The sequence below is a fragment of the Monodelphis domestica genome, chromosome 2, assembly GCF_027887165.1.
Source record: "Monodelphis domestica isolate mMonDom1 chromosome 2, mMonDom1.pri, whole genome shotgun sequence".
NCBI classification, from domain to species: Eukaryota; Metazoa; Chordata; class Mammalia; order Didelphimorphia; family Didelphidae; genus Monodelphis; species Monodelphis domestica.
The window spans coordinates 524,013,764-524,032,127 of record NC_077228.1 but is presented as its reverse complement, the minus strand read 5'-3'; the positions used below and the strand labels follow the sequence as shown (position 1 = coordinate 524,032,127).

Genomic DNA, 18,364 nt, shown 5'->3' with positions numbered 1-18,364 from the left:
CTGGGTCCATCGAGGAAGGCCTCAAACAGCTCCATCAGCCTCCCTGGCCGGAGACGGAGGGCAGCAGAGACATGATGCATGCGCACAGGCTCAGGCCAAACCAGGGAACGTCAGGGCATCAAGCCTGAAAATTGTTGAGCTTTATTTTTTTTTTTGCTTTTTCGCTTCCGGGTTGGGTTGGGAATACTCGCAGTTTGGGTGGAATCGGGTGGGGGGTGTTTTGATCCCGGCCGATGATGCCCCCCCAATTTGGAAGGGGCATCCGACGAGGCTTGAGAATTTACATGGGCTCGATTTTAGAATTGCTTCGCTGTTTGCATCCAGTCCTTTCCCCCAGTATGTGGAGAAGCCTAGAATAAACGTATTCATGCATTCAGATGAGTGGCTGTGTGCTCTGTGGGCGACTCGGGCACTTAGGTAGTAGAGATCTCACACTAGAAAGGGACTCAGCTGCCCAAGAAGGCAGTGTGGTACAGTGCAAAGAGCACCTGGGATCTAAGTCAGAGGGCCTGAGTTCAAATCCAGCCTCTTATCTCTTCAACCTGGGACAAGGCATTGAACCTCCCTTGGCCTCAGTTTCCTCTTCTGTAAAATGAGCGGGTTGGACTCTTCCAGCTCTAAATCTAAATCTCTAAATCTCTAAATCCTAATGAATTCCAGACTCAGGCATCTCTGGCCCATTTCACTGTCATGGTGGAAAAACCATGAATCATCAAAGGAAATCATCGCTGTCTTCTGTCCCCTTTCTTAGACCAGAAATGAATGGCCTCCCAGCCAAGCATCTGCACTCGCTACTGGGTGAAAATTGTGCTACTCTTGGGCCTTGTGGCCCTGTGGAAGTGTGGAGGAGCTAAAGGGACACCCAACAAAGGGGCCGAAGGGTTTCTGCAGAGAGGGGGAAGTTCTCCTAGTGAGGGCCAGCCCGGGTGAGGAGCCAAAGGAGCGTCCTCCAAGGGATTGGCCATCATGAGGAGGATCAGCAAAAGAAGGTGGCAGCGTGGTGGTCCAGAGAGGGATGGCTAATGACAGAGTGGAGCCACGGAGCCATCGGGTAAGGATGGGGCAGCTAATGGCCTCGATGGGCGAGCACGGACCAGATCCTCCGGGCTGGGATCCTCGAGGCTTCTCAGGAGGAGTAAGGAGGGACTAACAGAGAAGGGTCAACCTTGGCCAGTCTTTTGATTACTCTTGCTTAACGGTGCTCAGCTGTGACAAGGGAGGGTCCAATCGGAGAGGAGAGAAGCCCAGATCCCCGGGGCTCCCAGGGAGGGAAAGTCATCCACTCCCCGTCGCCTAGCAAGGAAGGCTCACTTTGTTCTTTGTATCTGCATCTCCAGTGCTGCCACTGTACCTGGCATACAGCAGGTGCTTAGAAAATGCTTGCTGATTGGCGGCTGCCCACCATGAAATCACGGACATCTATGGAAAATTGGAAGAGACTTGAAACATTGCCCGGGATCACAGGCTCCTAGACGGAGAGCTGAAAGGCACCTCTAGTCCAGGCTTGTTTTTGGTCAAGGAGGAAGCTGAGGCCCATAAAAGGGAAAGTTATTTGCCCATCACTAGTTGTCTTGCCAGGAAACTTCTGACTCTGAGAGAGAGAGTGAGGCCAATGACTTCCTGCCACTCTGTCTCACTTAAATCCAATGGATGCTCCACTTGGAAAAAAATCACCATGGCGCCATTTTGGTTCTTTTCCAGTAACCAGGCTGCTGTTTGCCCATTATCCTAACCCTTCATTTTACAGATGAGAACACGGAGACCCGGAATAGGGACCTCACTTGCCCACGTCATCCTTGGCAGAGCCAAGATTAGAACTCGGGACTGCTGACTTACAAAGCTCTCTCTTGCTCCATGCTGCTCATCCACCCTCCTTTGCAGAATGGTCAAAAGCCAGCCCAGACCACCATTTCTTATCCTTACAATGAAGTCTCCATTCCCCCCCCCCCCATTTCCCCACGGGTTACCGAAATGGAAAGGTTCCAGGACTGATGGAAGCTCTTCATTTCACAGAAAGGATGTTGGTTTAGGGGAGGAATCAGAGAAGCAATTCCTAGGCAAAGGTCACGCAGCCAGGGAGGGTCACAGGCTGGCCGTGCTCTTTCCCTACCCAACCCTGTGCCTCTGGGAGAAGGAAACGGGGCTTCTGTTTTTATCCAGCAGGAGGGCAGAGAGGAGGAGGAGGACGAAGAAGGAGGAAGAGCTAGAGTCAGCCCTGGACCTTCGGGCCCCCTCAGACTAGGTACTGCCTCCCCAAGAGCAAGGGCTCTGGCCTTCTCTTTACCTGGATAGGTACTGGTATCCTTCCCCTCACTCGGGAGAGGACAGCATCTCCATGCTGGGCTACCTGTGCCTGCCTACCATGGTAGGATCGTGGATAAGTCATTCAGCTTCCCTGATCTCCAATTTTCCCTCATCCGTATAATCAATCAGCAAACATTTCTTATTTGCCTACTATGCATCAAGAGCTTAATAAATGCTTGCTAAAGGACTGTGCAGCAGCCAGGTGGTATCGTGGATAGAGCATAGAGCCCGGAATCGTGAAGACTCATCTTCATAAATTCAAACCCAACTAGCCGTGTGACTGTGCACAAGTCATTTTCTCTCCACTTCCTCATCTGTAAGCTGGAGAAGAAAATGGCAAATGACTCTAGTCTCTGCCCAAAAAACCCCAAATGGAATCACGTAGTGGGACACAACCAAAAACCAGACCGAATAACAAGGATGGACTGTGCAGATGGAGAAACCAGAGACCAGAGAACTTAGGCCATGTATCCAAGATTGCCTACACTGTGCTGGGTGAGAGATAAGCATGCTGCTGCCACCAAAGGAGGGTCGTATATTGAAGAGAAAGGGCCCAAGTTACCTTCTGGACCTCAGTTTCATAATCTGTAAAATAAGCAGCCTCTAAGGTTCCTTCTAGTTCTATGTGTGTATATATGTGTATGTATACACATATATACTACCTACATATATATGTATATGGTGCTGACTGAAGGAAAGCAGCAAAAAGTACTGACTCTAAAGTGTAAAGGCCTGAGTTCAAGTCCTACACCTACCCTGTGAGACCTTGGGCAAGTCATTTATTTTGTCTGACCTCAGTTTTCCCCTCTGCAACATGGAAGGGTTAGGCTAGCCAGATTCTGATCTCCTCCAGCTCCAGATCTAAGAATGGCCATGAACTTTAGTGACTGTAGGGCAAATCTCACAATCAAAAGGATGTGGGTTCAAATTCTACCTCTGATATATGAAATAAGCACCATGAATATTATCATCTGCCCTTGTTAAATTATTTCCTGAATTTAGTAAGCATTTGTAATTATCTATTTTATATGCTAAGCACTATGCTCTGACATAACTTCAGAATCAGAGGTAAGTTACTCCTCAGTTTCTAAGAAGCAGTCTTTCTTTTTTTCTTCCTTCCTTTCTTCCTTCCATTCTTTCTTTCATTCTTCCTTCAATTCTTTCTTTCTCTTTCTTCCATTCTTTCTTCTTTTCTTCCATTCTTCCATTCTTTCTTTCTCTTTCTTCCTTTCTTCCATTCTTTCTTTCTTTTTCTTTTTCTTCCTTTCTTTCTCTTTCATTCTTCCTTCCATTCTTTCTTTTTCTCTTTCTTCCTTTCTTTCATTCTTCCTTCCATTCTTCCTTTCTTTCTCTTTCTTCCTTTCATCTATTCTTTTTTCTTCCTTTCTTTCATTCTTCCATTCTTTCTTTCTTTCTTTCCCTTCCTTCCTTCCTTCCTTCCTTCCTTCCTTCCTTCCTTCCTTCCTTCCTGTCTGCCTTCCTTTCTTTCATCCTCACCTTCTATCTTAGAATCAATACTGTGTATTGGTTCCAAGGCAGAAGAGTGGAAAAGGCTAGTCAATGGGGGTGAAGTGACTTGCTTGGGGTCACAGAGCTAGGAAATGGCTGAGGTCAGATTTGCACCCAGGTGCTCCGGATCTAGTGCTGGGTCCACCGTGCTACCTGGCTGTACCCCCCCCCCCCATTATTTTGTAGAGTTGTTGCCTTGGACGGACAGAGGGAGTTTCCCCACTGGGAGTTCACCAAGCCAAAGCAATCGCGGGAGGAGATAGTCAGAGACAGAAGCAAAGCCGGCCCCGCAGTTTCCATTCTATGGGAGAGACAAGGAATACAAGGAAAGGAAGAAGATCGGGCGCCATCCGCCCTCCCTGCGTCCTCGCATTGACTGCTTTGGCTGTAGGAAGGGCTGCTGTGCTGGCATTAAGGCTAAAAGCGAGCCGGCGCTGTCCGCGGCGGGCTGACGTTCTTCCTGGAAGAGGCCAGAGAAAGGCTGGCGAGGGAGGCGTGGAAGGAGGAGGAGGCAGGAGGCAGGAGCCCGCGTCCTCCCAGCTCTGCCTCGCTCACTCACTGGGTGACCTTGGACAAGTCAGTGGCGTCGGCTGTCAAGCTCGAGCCCTGCTGACTTCATCGTGTCGTGCCCGGGGCCAGAGAAGCGGCTGCCTGCGAGCACGCGGGGGACATCTCCAGGCCCGGGCACAACGCGAGCTCTGCATTGGCGGGCGCTGAACCAGCTCCTCCTGGCCCAGGACAGCTCTCGGGTCTCTGACCCATCCGTCTGGGGAGGGGGCGGCCAGAGAGCCTGAGGCCGGCCCAGCCCAGCCAGGAGTCGTTCCTCGCTCGGCCGCCGGGACCATGGAGAGCGCCGTGGAGAGGGCGCGCTGGAGCCTCACCCAACCAAGGTGGAGACACCAAACGTTCATGCCAGCTTTCCCCAGCTCCCTGGAGGGTCAGTAAGTGGTTGCCGTAGGGATGGGGGGTCCGGGGGACTTCGGTTCCGAGCCCGACCCAGATGTCTAGAGGGCGAGCAGGCAAGGCGCTCCAGCCCTCCGGGCGCACCCAAGAGGATAAGACCGCGCTTCCTCTCCCCCGTTTTATTAGTACTCCATCTGCGGGGTCATGACTATGAGGGGCTCCTGGAATGGAAAGTCCATCCACCTAAAAGAGAGGAAACAGATTAGAATGTGGAGTTTATGGGAGGCCCTGGGTTCAAATCTGGCCTCAGACACTTCCTAGCTGTGTGACCCTGGGCAAGTCCCTTAACTCCCATTGTCTAGCCCTGATCACTTTTCTGCTTTGGAGCCAATACACAGTATTGATTCCAAGAGGGAAGGGACGGGTTAAAAAAAAAGAAGGTGGAGTTTGGAGTTTGGAACTGGAATGGGCCATCCAGTCCAACCACCCCATTTTACAGATGAGGAAACTGAGGCATGGAGTAAAGTGACACAGGGTCACATATTGGAAAATAGCTTAGGTAAGCTTAAAAGGCAAGTATACCTGGGGGCTCAATAGATAGAGCCAGGCCTAGAGACAGGAGGTCTTAGGTTCAAATCTGACCTCAGATACTTCCTAGCTGTATGACCCTGGGCAAGTCACTTCACTCCCATTGCCTAGCCTTTACTGCTCTTCTGCCTGGGAACCAATACATAGTCTGATGCTAGGATGGAGGTAAGAGTTTAAAAAAGACTCAGGTGTTCTGATTCCACGTCAATCAATCAACCAATAAGCATTTATTAATGAGACAGCTAGATAGCCCAATGATTAGAGGACTGGGCCTGAAGTCAGGAAGGCCTAGGTTCAAATCTAGCCTCAGACACTTCCTAGCTGTATGACCCTGGGCAAGTCACTTAACCCCCATCCCTTACTGCTCTTGTGCCTTGGAACCAATACACGGTATTAATTCTAAGGCAGGGGGTAAGGGCACATAGTAGACAAGCTGGCTTAAACTTAGGAGGACAGAGAGTAAGGGGGTTTTAAAGGTCTTTATTAAGCTCCTACCATATTCCAGATACTGCGCTAAACCCAAAGGAAGTGGTTCTGGGCCCCCCAGGTAGAGCCAAAAGCTCTTGTCTGTCCTTGTTACATCCAAGAAGGAAACTGAGGTGAAGCGGAGAGTCAAAGTAGGACCGAGATTCAAAGCTGACATTCTCTGACTCCCAAACCAGTGCCCTAGATGGAAGCAATAAGTAAATAAGAAAAGGCAGTCCCTGCCTTGAGGTCCACAATCCGATGACCAGGGCTCTACCCCACCCCAGTCTCTCGGACCCTGGAGAAGTGGTTAAGGGACTTGCTAAGATGTGTGGGGAGGCAGGACTTGAACTCGGGTCTTTTAGAGACTGCCTCTTCCCTCCAAGGTCACCCTGCCTCCTTCTCTGGGATAAAGTGTGAAAACACAGAAGTTTTCCCTGAGCTCTGATGGATCTCCAGTCTCAGGGCTATTCTTATCCCATGAGTCAGGGGGACGGGAGAAGATGGGGAGGAAGAGATGGAGGGTGGAGACGCCCGAGAACCCTCCTCTCCTCCACATAAATAATCGGCTTCACGCCTGTCCTCCCCCCATCTGGAGCAGGACAGTCTCGGGGCTGCCTGGGAAAAGGGCAGGCGGAATCGGGCTTGATGGTTTCCACGCTACTGTGTCTGTGATTACTGCCCAGAGTCTCCCCTGGCATGCTAGGAGCATGGGTGCTGGGGAGGCAGGCAGCCTCAGAGGCACCGCATTTCTCACCCTGCATATCCTCCTTCCCTGTACCCTTCAGACCAGTGACACTGGCCTTCTGGCCCTCACCTCCTCTCAGATCCAAGTCTGAGACTGCCCTCCCTCTCCTCCTTCCACTCTCAACCTCTGGCTGCCTTTAAGCCCCAACTAAAAGCCCACCTCCTACAGGAAGCCTTCCCCCACTCCTCTCTTCTCTTCATTACTTCCATAGTTTCTTTAGATGTAATTGTTAGTGTGGTACTCCCCCATCGGACCAGAAGCTCCTTTTACCTTTCTTGGAGTCCATGGCACTGAGTTAGCACCATACCTGGCACATAGTAGGCATTTAATAAAGGTTTATTGACTGACTGACTGGGGCAAGCCTGGGAGCCCTTCTCATCGTCCTCTCCCCGATCTGGGGAACACGTGCCTTATGACTCAATGCTCAAGAGTTTGGAGCTTTGGGATGACAAAGATTCCCTTCCCCCATCAACCTCCACCAGAATGGAGGGGGGGGGACCAAGGGACCACCCAGAGTTTGCTTCATAATTGGAAATCCAGCCCTAAGCGAGAACACATGTGGCCCAAAGGAAGTGGTTCTGGGCCCCCCAGGTAGAGCCAAAAGCTCTTGTCTGTCCTTGTTACATCCAAGAAGGAAACTGAGGTGAAGCGGAGAGTCAAAGTAGGACCGAGATTCAAAGCTGACGTTCTCTGACTCCCAAACCAGTGCCCTAGATGGAATCAAGTGGCAGCTAAGTGGGACAGAGGACAGAGTGCCAGGCTTATGTGCCCAAGTTCAAATCCAGCCTCAGACACTAGCTGTGTGACCCTGGGCAAGTCACTTCATCCTGGTGGCCTCAGTTTTCTCATCTGTCAAATGAGCTGGAAAAAAAGATGGCAAACTATGCCAGGATCTCTGCCAAGATGACCCCATTTGGGGTCAAAAAGAGCTGGACAACAAGGGACAGAAGCAAGACCAGATCCTTGCAGGCCACCCCGTTAGTCCTTGGGGCTCACTTCTCTTTTCAGCATCCTTCCTTCCTTCACACTGGCCCGTGTCCTCGTGCTGCCTCCAAGGAAAACCTCTGAAAACTGGTTCTCGGGGGAAAGAGTACAGAGCTGAGAGATGGCAAACCTCATCTTTGGGCCTCAGTTTCCTTCTCAGTAAAATAAGGGAGCTATTGTCTACGGTCTCTAGGATCCCTCCCAGCATGAAATGTTCTCTAATGATGGCTGGCATGTAGATGGTGCCTGCTGAAGGTTTACCAAGTCTTTTGTGTTAATTATCCCATTTGGGGCTCAAGGTAAACAAATTATGAAGTATGGGCTCCAGTATTGTCCCCATTTTTCAGATGAGAGAATGGAGGCTCAGTGGAGAAGGTGATATATCTAGCAAGTGCCAGATCTTCTGAATTCCAAGATCACGCCACATTTTAGGGTCTCCTTCATGCTACTCTTCCTAGAAGTATTTGTATTTTGAAAGAGGAACTCATGGAGGGCAATGTCTAACCCAAAGGGATGAAGTATTGTCTTGGCTTTGGAGACCAAGGATGTGGGTTCAAATCCCAGTTCCTAGGATCTTGGGGTTCTCCCCTGTAAAATGGGATGATTGCACTATACAGTGTGGTAGAAGCATGGAGAGAGAGAACTTTTGCAAGCCAGGTCATGCAAGAAACAGGGCTGGGGACATGTCTGTCAATCAAGGAGAAGGTTCCAAATGGAATGTTCCCAGGAAAAGACAGTTGGAGGAAAGCCAGGCTGAAGGGGAGACTTTCTTGGTGGGTGGCTGAGGGGGAAGAACACCTGAACTGATCTTGTTAGCTTCTGTCCCAGGCTGAAGGACCCTTGAGGGGGGCTTCTGAAATTAGGCTGAGAGACCTTGGTGGCTTTGTGGAGAAGAAAAGAAGAAAGAAGATTTTAAACAGTTGTCCTCCGTCTCTCTGACTGTCCTAGAGTCACAGTTGTGACTGGACTGATTTCCCAAATTCCTCCTATCACTCATTATAGATTAGGGAAACCCTCATCCCTCTTATCTCAGTTTCCCATTCTGTTGTTTCCCAATAAACCCCTTACCTGAGAAAGAAAAAGAGTATCTTTATAGTCCACTGGAGGGGGGGGAGGGAGGAAGCCAAAGGCTTCAAGAAGTGGGTGGTTAAGGGAGGGAGGGAGGGAGGAGGAGGTTAGGAAATATATTGATCTCCTAGTCATCAGTAGAGATCAGTAGGCAAACCCTAGACCATTCCCCTGTGGCAGCATCTCTCAGTATCTCTCAGTGTCTCTCAAAGTACACCTATCCCCATTATAACTGAGCAGCCCTCAAGTGTGTCCCCATATTAGCAGCTCTCTAGTCACAAGCCAGAGTACATCAGTTACAACAACCAGAAAGAGTCAACATAGATCATCTTTTCTATTACAAAGGTCTAGTAGGTTCCTTCATGCACTAAAGCTAGACTCTGATGAGACACTTGGACCCTGATCTCTGGGATCTAAACATGGTTGCTCCCCCCAAAGTGGCAAGAACCTGGCTGGGTGAGGAAACAAGAACCTGGCTGGGTGAGGAAACACAGAGTCCCAAATCCTTGGGACATGATGCAGGGGGTGGAGACTGGCATAGGAATGAATGGGGACCAGGAAGGAGGCGATGGGGGCTGGGGAAGAAGGCCAGATGCCAGCCTAGACAATCAGGCCCCAGCTGGGGAGTTCATTGGTTTCCATGGTTACAGGCCAGGCCACCCGGAGAAGAGGGAGAGCATCCTTCTGGCAACATAAGAGAATCACAGGGAGCTTTTCTTTATTAAGAGCATTTTCCTTCAGCTCAAAGCTCCCTGGGTGGACCTGAGTACTCCAGGATGTCCTGATCTTTCCTGATGCCTAGAGCTTCACTCCCCAGTTCCCCCCTGCCCCTCTCCCCTTCCCCATTCAGCCCCAGGGCTACTGGAGCAGTGAGCCCTGGGGAGGATGCTTGCAACATCTAGGTCCCTGCACACAGCAGAGACCAAAGACCTGGTGAGGCTGTTTTCACAGAGATCACCCCAATCCCCCTTTAGAGATGCCACTGTCTGGGTACAGCTGGCATCCAAAGGAGACCTGGATGCCCAGATGAAACCATCACTGACTTTGGACAAATTCCCTCAGCTGTTTCTCCATCTGAACAAGGGAACAATAATCGATCCCTCCTCCTAGCTCTCTTCCAGAGCAGTGGGAAGCTTTGAGTGAAGAGAGCTCTATATACTCTTTGAGAGTAAAAAGGATGGATGTCCAAGAGCTGTCGTTCCTTAAGTCTATTCATTCATTCATTCATTCATTCATTCATTTGCCAAGCATTTATTAGTCACCTGCTGTGTGCGAGGCACCATGCTAGAGGCTGCTGCTGAAAAGACAAAGTGAAAGACAATCTCCTACCTCCAAAAGCTTAGTCTACTGAGATAGCACAGCATTTTCGGGGGAAATGAGGGCCAAATCATCGGAGAATAAATGAGTAATAACAGTGGGAGCATCAAGAAAATCTTCCAGAGAAACAGTGTGCTGTGTGGAATTCCAGTAGGAATGCCCTTACCATATCAGGAATCCACTGGGAGAATGGGACCCATGGGACATTGGCCTGGATTTCAGAGAGAATCAACCACCTTGCAGCTAAGTAAGGCTTGCAGTCAAGAAGACCTGAGTTTAAATTGGTGCTACAAGACCCTGGAAAAGTTATTTAATCTCTGCCTCAGTTTCCTTATCTGTAAAAATGGGGATAATCCTAGGACCTGGCTCCCATCGTTGTTGTGAGGATCGAATGAGATTATACTTGTAAAGTGCCTAACACCGTGCCCAGCACATAGTAGGTGCCATGGCAATGTTGACTATTGCTATGATAGAGGAAGCCCTGGAGTGTAGAACTGGTCTCAGAATCAGTAAAACCTGGACTCATGTCCTACCTCTGACATGCAAACACTGACTATGTAAACTATGTGCAATATAAATTCAGTGTCTTTATTCGTCTGCCCACTTTTCTTTCCCACTTTCTCTCTTCCACACTAGTTACTCCCTCAACTTGATTCTGTAAGTATTTATGAATTGGCCACTATATATCAGCACAGTGCTCTGACTCAGACTGGCTGTGAGATCCTGGGCAAATCACTCAATCTCTCCATTTCCCAGATTATAAATTGTAAGCAGTTGCAGATTGGAATCAACAGAGGTGGTTTTCTCACTGAGAGTTTCCTTCATCAATGAAATCATAGGGTCTTTCTGGAAAAAAATAATACAGGAATGAAAAGAAAGGAGAAAAGATTTCCCATAGCATATGGCACTTCAGATGAACCTAAAAAGGAGTTAAGGATTCTAAGAGTAGGAGATAAGTAAGTGCATCCCAAGCATTTGTGAATTACCTCAAGAATTTGTGACAGCCCGTGAAAAGACAAGGAAGGAGATGAGGCAGCTAGAAGACTCAGTGGATAGAGCACTAAGCCTGGAATTAGGAGGTCCTGGATTCAAATCTGGTCTCAGATAAGTCATAGCTGTGTGACCCTGGACAAGTCACTTAACCTCCACACTTCTGCCTTGGAACTAACACAGTATTGGAAGAAGCCCTTCATAACCTAGCTCCCTTCTACATTTCCAATCTTCTTGCACCTTACTTCCCAATACATGCCCTTTGATCCAGCCTCCTGGCTGTTATACAGATCATATCTGGGCTCTAGGCATTTTTTTTCTCAATTCTCATGTCTAGAAGGCTCTCCTTGACCTCCCTGGCTTCCTTTAAGTCTCTCAGCTTCTCCAAGGAAGCCTTCCCCAACCCCTCTTAATTCGATGCTCTTTCCACTGTTATTTCCTATTTAACCTGGCCAATAGCTTCTTTTGGATGAATTTCTTTACATGTTGTCTTCCCTATTAGACTGTGAACTCCTTGAGGGCAGGGACTGTCTTTTACCTCACTTTTACCTCTTTTTGTATACCCAACACTTAGCACAATGCTTGACACAGAGTAGGTGCTTTAATAGTTGATTGATTGATTGATTGAGCTTGGGAGGCTGGGAGAATGGTGCTTCCCTTGACAGAAGTAGGGAAAATGCAAGGAGGGAGCAAGTTTAGGTGGGAAATATTTGAGTTCCCTTTTAGACATGTCCATTTTGAGATCTCAATCTTTACTCCAAGGATGAAATCACCCCCACTCTCAAGTAAGAAAGGACAATCCTAGGAGAAGGAGCAGAAACTCAAGAGAAAGAAGCAGACATTGGGGGGAGGGTTTCTCCTGCTCCAGTTCAAGGGCTTCGATCACCCTCAGGACAGTGAGGGTCTCTACATCCTTTTTTTTTTTAAACCCTTACCTTCCGTCTTGGAGTCAATACTGTGTATTGGCTCCAAGACAGAAGAGTGGTAAGGACTAGGCAATGGGGGTCAAGTGACTTGCCCAGGGTCACACAGCTAGGAAGTGGCTGAGGCCAGATTTGAACCTAGGACCTCCCGTCTCTAGGGCTGGCTCTTAATCCACTGAGCTACCCAGCTGCCCCCTCTCTACATCCTTTTGAAGGTCTGCCCTGCCATTTCCTTCTTCTCAAAGACTGAATAACAGGCTTGGTTACTTAGTATTAGAGTTTGAAAAGGACCAAGAAGCTGGGTTCAAATCTCACCTTTGATATTTACTATTTGTGATGTTGGATAAGTCACTTAGCCTCCAAAGGCCTCAGTTTACTCATCTGTAAAATGAACATGACCTCTGAGGGTCCTTCCATTTCTGGATCTATGAATTTATAGATTATCAGAATTGGGCAAGAATGGGGAAAGATGGTGAGAGCTGGGAGGACTCATGATTTACAGATTGTTGGAGTGAGTCCCTACCTACCCCTCGACCACCAGGAAACAACTACAATTTGTATAGAATCTTCATGTTTCCCCATTAGAACGTAAGCTCCTAGAGGCCAGGGATGCCAACTTCCAGAGCTCTGGGAGGCTCTCTGAACAGCCGCCACATGGCATCTGGGTGCCACTGAGGGCAGAACCAACCGCCCAGCCACGGTCCCCTCTCTGAAGCCTCCGAAGCCAGAGAGGAGCAGAGAGACTCTGATGGTCTGGAATCTGGCTGTCCCTCCCTCCAGCTGGGGGCTGCTAAATCTCAGCTGTGATGAGGCTGGTGAGTCCTGAGGGGATGAAGGAAGGTGAACCAAGGAGGCACCGAGAGGGATGCTCAGGCTGAAGCTTAGTGTTTGATACCAAGCTTGGAAGGATGAGTCTCAAAGGAGCTTGGACAGAGGTCAGGAGTCTCCTTGGAGAGTGTGTGTGTGTGTGTGTGTGTGTGTGTGTGTGTGCACACGTGCGTACCGTGTGGTGGTGTGTGTATATAATGTCACTATATGGTGTGGGGGGTGTAGTGTGTGATGATGGAGTGGGTAATGCATGTGATGTGTGTATGTCTAGTGTTGTATGTGAATTGACATACATGTATACACCATATGTGTGTAGTATGTTATGTGTAGAGTGTACATGTGTGTGGAGTGTGTGTATATATAATGTGTTGTCGGTGTGCATTATATACATATATACATAGTGTGTGGTCTGTATAAAGTGTGTGTAAATATGTATTTGTATGTCGTGTGTGTCGTGTTGTCTATGTGTATTAGATATGATGTGTGTATAGTATGCATGTGTATCTAGCTTGTGTCATGTATGTATGGTGTGTGCAATATATAAATAGTGCACATGCGTGTAATGTGTGTTTGTGTAACCACATAGACAATGAACCCTGAAAGAGAGTCAGGGAAGGTCTGTTCATTGCAGCGTTTGCCTCCTGACCTTGCCCTTCCTCCAATAATAATGACTCTACTTGTGGAGGATGGGGAGTCAATACAACACAATAAAAAAAAGCATTCGATTTGGAATCAACAGACTTGAGTTCAAATCTGGACTTTGCCCTTTACTGGGCATGAGATCTCAAACAAGTCATTCAACCCCTGAATTTTCCATTTCTTTGTGAGATTGGGCTCCTTACTGTGTTGCTTGGTAAGATCAAGGAGACCTAGCGCCTAATTTTTTTAATTTTTAATTAATTTATTTAGAATATTTTTCCATGGTTACATAATTCATGTTTTCTTCCTTCCCCTCTTCTCCCCTCCCATAGCCAACAAGCAATTCCACTGGGTTTTACACGTGCCATTGATCAAGATCTATTTCCATGTTATTGATATTTACACTAGGGTGATCGTTTAGAGTCCACGTCCCCAATCATATCCCCATCGAGCCACGTTTATTTCTTCTGTGTTTCTGCTCCCACAGTTCTTTCTCTGGATGTGGATACATTCTTTCTCATAAGTCCCTCAGAATTGTCCTGGATTACTGCATTGCTGCCAGTAGAGAAGGCCACTACATTCAATTGTGCCACAATGTATCCGTCTCTGTGTACAATGTTCTCCTGGTTCTGCTCCTCTCGCTCTGCATCACTTCCTGGAGGTCCTTCCAGTCCACATGGAATCCCTCCAGTTTATTATTCCTTTTCTTACAATAGTATTCCATCACCATCAGATACCACAGTTTAGTCTTCCCTCGATCCTCTGCTACTCAGTCTAATAAGCATAAATCTAGTCCCACAAAGGTCTCTGCCAGAGAAGAAGCAGTAGGATAGAGAAATCCAGGAATCTGGGTGAAATATATGTCCATTATGAGTCAATAGCCTCATGTGGCCATTGGGGGAAGTGGCTCCTTGGTGAAGGACTTGAGTCTTCCTGGGATCCCGATTGGTCTCCAGGCACTGGGGACTATCTCCAAAAAGACAACAGAATGAGAGGCAGAGATGGCAGACCCTTGGTGAAGAAACTTTCCCCTTGGGTGGTCTATCAGAACAACAGAGGAGGGCCATTGCCAGCCTTCTCCCTTTGGAATCTGTTCTAGCATGTGGTGGTATTCAGCCATTTTCAGCCATGTCTAACTCTGTGACCAACCCCATTTAGGGTTTTCTCGGCAAAGATACTGGAGTGGTTTGCCATTTCTTTCTCCAGTTCATTTTTAAAACCCTCACCTTCCATATTAGAATCAATACTGTTGGCTCCAAGACAGAAGAGCAGTAAGGGCTAGGCAATGGAGATTAAGTGACTTTCCCAGGGTCACACAGCTGGGAAGTGTCAGGAGGCCATATCTGAACTCAAGTCCTCCTGGCACTCTGTCCACTGTATCACTCTAGCATGTTCTTCTTTTATAATTCTTTTTTAAAACCCTTACCAATACTGTGTATTGGTTCCAAGGCAAAAGAGCAGTAAGGGCTAGGCAATGGGGGTTAAGTGACTTGCCCAGGGTCACACTGCTGGGAAGTGTCTGAGGCCAGATTTGAACCTAGGACCTCCCATCTCTAGACCTGACTCTCCATCCACTGAGCTACCCAGTTGCCTCCTCTTTTATAATTCTTGACATAAGCAGGAAGGACATTCCTCTCCCATCCCCATTACCCAGTGGCATTAATGTTTTCTAACCAAAGCACATAACAATGGAACAGGAACCTGCCAAGCTCTCATCTGGAAAATGGATGAGCTTATCAAATATGCCTACATCGAAATGTTCATAAAAATATTGAACAGAATAAAGCTTGGCAGCATTCTGCCCTGATCCTCCCTCTAGTCTGACGATGATTTGTCTGTCACCACTCTCTGGATCTGGCCAGTAGACATAGTTGTGTTTGCACATCCTTGGGGAATCCTCCTATTGGTCCTCCCAGGTCCTCCAGCTGCATCACATGGACTGTCCTCTAGAGGGATCCATAATAGAACATCTCTATCCCTTGAGAAAGCAAATGAAAAAGTACTGGGCTCTTCCTTTGGGTAAAAAGACTGAGCTAAGTTTGGGGAATAAAAATAGAAAAATAAGACTTTCAAAAGAAAAGAGAGTTCTCAGGGAGCTCCCATTTGAATGGAGTAGAAGATTTCGGCTGTAGGTCAGATGGGGTCCCTGGGATGGAGCGGCAAAGCTGACAATGAGGCATCTTCTTAAATGTTATTGATCAAATACTATCTATTTCTGGAGCAGCTGGGTAGCTCAGTGGTTAGAGAGCCAGGCCTGGAGGCCAGAGGACCTAGGTTTAAATCTGTCCTCAGAGATTTCCAAGCTCTAGGGCAAATCACTGAACTCCCATTGCCTCGCTCTGACTTCAAGTCTTCCAGTTCACGTGGAATCCCTCCAGTTCATTATTCCCATGAACTCCCATTGCCTTGCTCTGACCACAAGTCTTCCAGTTCACATGGAATCCCTCCAGTTCATTATTCCTTTGAACTTCCATTGCCTAGTTCTTACCGCTCTTCTATCTTGGAACCAATAATTAGTATTAACTCTAAGACAGAAGGCATTGGTTTTTAAAAAACAAAAATAACAGCTGTTGGGGCTGAGCTAGATGGAGGACTGGTAGTCTGTGGGGCACTGCTATTTCTGAGGGTTTGGGGTCAGGGGCTCTACCCAGGAGGAGACTATGGCATGACTTGCCTGGCATTCAATCAATTAATCAGTAAACATGTATACGTGTTTATTATGTGCTAGGCACTGTGCTAAGCTCAAAGGATACAAAAAGAAACAAAAGACAGTCCCTGCTCTCAAGGAGTTTACAACCTAGTAGTACGTTCTGGTCCCATCTCTCCCCCAAGGAGCTTTACTGCGTCAAGGTGTCCCTTGCTGGGAGAAAGGGAAAGACCAATGGATGTGCCCACATACCCGGGAACTATGCCCACTGTATCAGTTTTGATCCCACCTAACTGAATTAATTACAGGATGTGGGGGAGACTTTTGTCAGCCATTCGATGGATCTGGCATCCCTTTTGTCCAAAAGTCAAGTAACACAGTCCAAAAAAAAAAAAAGGAAATGAGATGAGTCCGATATGGCTTGCTCTTAATGGACCCATAGTGGTTTTCAGTGACCACCACTTCTGTTTCCAAGGCCTTCCAAACCAATTCATCCTAGAATTTTGCCAGGATTGAAGTCAAATTCACCAGCCTAGAGTTGAAAGAGTCCTCCTTGAAAATTGGGAAAACCCAGGACTTCCCACTCCCAATCAACCAACGAAATCAAGTATTATCTTTCCACACCATTTTGTGGGGGAGGGGGATCTGAAGAGCACCTGATACCCCTTGGCATCTCCAATTTTACCTAAATCCTCTGGAACCCTTGACGTCTACCCCTAAGCATATTCCTGATCCCTCAAAAGCCCTGCCCTATACATGAAAGTCCTATTTTTGAGCCATGAAGTTGTTTTGTTTTTGTTTTCAAATAACTGCATTTTGAAGGGAGCTCAGTGGATAGAACGTCAGGCCTGGAGTCAGGAGGACCTGGGTTCAAATCTGGCCTCAGATACTCCCTAGCTCTATGACCCTGGGAAAGTCACTTAACCCCATTTGCCTTGTCCTTGCTGCTTTTCTATCTTAGAACTGATGCTAAGAGGAAGCATCTAGGTGGCTCAGTAGATAGAGATGGGAGATCTTGGGTTCAAATCTAGTCTCGGGCATTTCCTAGCTCTGTGACCCTGGGCAAATGACTAGCCCTCACCCCTCTTCTGCCTTAGATACACAGAATTGATTCTAAGATGGAAGGTGAGGGTTTAAAAAATAGTTCAAAATAATTGGTTTCCTTTGGAATCCTATGATTTTCATTTCATGTAATGAAAAGCAGTATTCTGAGGAGGGGTCCTGCCGTGGAGTCTCGGAATCAATATTGGAGCCTCAGAAGACTCTCCTCAAGCCCTTAGGGAGCACCAGGAAAAGAATTCTGGGTCTGAAGTCAGAGAACTTGGGCTTCTGCCATTTATTTACCCAGGTGACCTTGAACAAATCACTGCATTTCCCTGGACCTCAGTTTCCTTGTCTGTAAAATGAAGAGGATTAGATGGTCTCTGAGGTTCCTTCTTAGCTCCAGACTCTATAATTTGGTGGGGGGAAATGGAGCTCCCATTCTGTGCCTGCCCTTCTCTCTCCATCCCTGTTCCTCCTCTTCCTCCCTCCCCCAAACCAAAAAAGCTCAGTCCACACCAGCTGGAGAGAATCAGTGAAAACCCTTAATGAAACCCTTGGCAGACTGCCGGGTTATTGATCAGGTCTGAATCTGAATAAGAAGCCACATGAATGAGAGCAGAAACTGGGGCTGTGAGGCGGGATGCGTGCCCAGAAGGAGAGGGCAGCGGCATGGAGCTGGGCAAGCTCCCCCCATTCCCAGAGACCCAGGTGCATCGGCCTTGTGGGTCCCCTCAACCCCCTAGCACAGGGCTTAGCTCCCTCGTAAATGCTTGTTGACTCAATGACTCACTCACACTCACACTCACACTCACACACACTCTCTCACAAGCACACACCCATTCCCAGAAGGCGCAGTCACTCACTCAACCGCTGGCTGTGTCCTGGACACTGAGCTCCTGTGTTTGAACCTTCTGCCCTGGGAGCAGCCAAGGACAGTCATTGCCTTGCAGACAATACTCTGGAGATTCTCCCCAACCATAGAGATGCTGGGCTGATGGCCCCAAGTCCATAGCCCTGGTGGGATGGGCCAACAGACCCTCTTCTTTCTTGGCTCTGGGACCCCGGGGGCTCTCTCCCCTCAGGGTGTCCCCTTCTCCTCTACCCCTCCTCAGATGCACCCCAGGCTAGAAAACTCACCAGCCTGCCCCGTCCTGGACCCTGAACTCCCTCCCTGGTGCCTAGTCTGGGGTGCCCACCTGCTGAATGGAGTGAAGGTGGCCTGGCAGGAGACAGAAGACTTCAAGGGGTCCCTTCGAGGCATATATTTTGCCTCACCCATCCCTGGTTTCTTCGTGGCAAAATAAGGAAATGGGATGGAAAAGCATGAATTAGGCACTTTCTAAAGCACTAAAGTTCTTGCTCAAAAACCAAAACGACAACAAACAAAAACAACAGTGCTGCATGCTG

General features: G+C 48.1%; 1 protein-coding gene across 1 annotated transcript in view; it reads left to right on the top strand.

The window, feature by feature from the left end:
* LOC130457560 (protein CASP-like) overlaps positions 1-376 on the top strand; it is a 4,060-nt gene extending 3,684 nt beyond the window's left edge. Inside the window, exon 3 of the mRNA XM_056819815.1 lies at positions 1-376. This exon is cut by the window's left edge and continues 1,353 nt beyond it. The gene's annotated coding sequence lies outside the window, so the exon portion shown is untranslated.
* Positions 377-18,364: the final 17,988 nt, after the last annotated feature.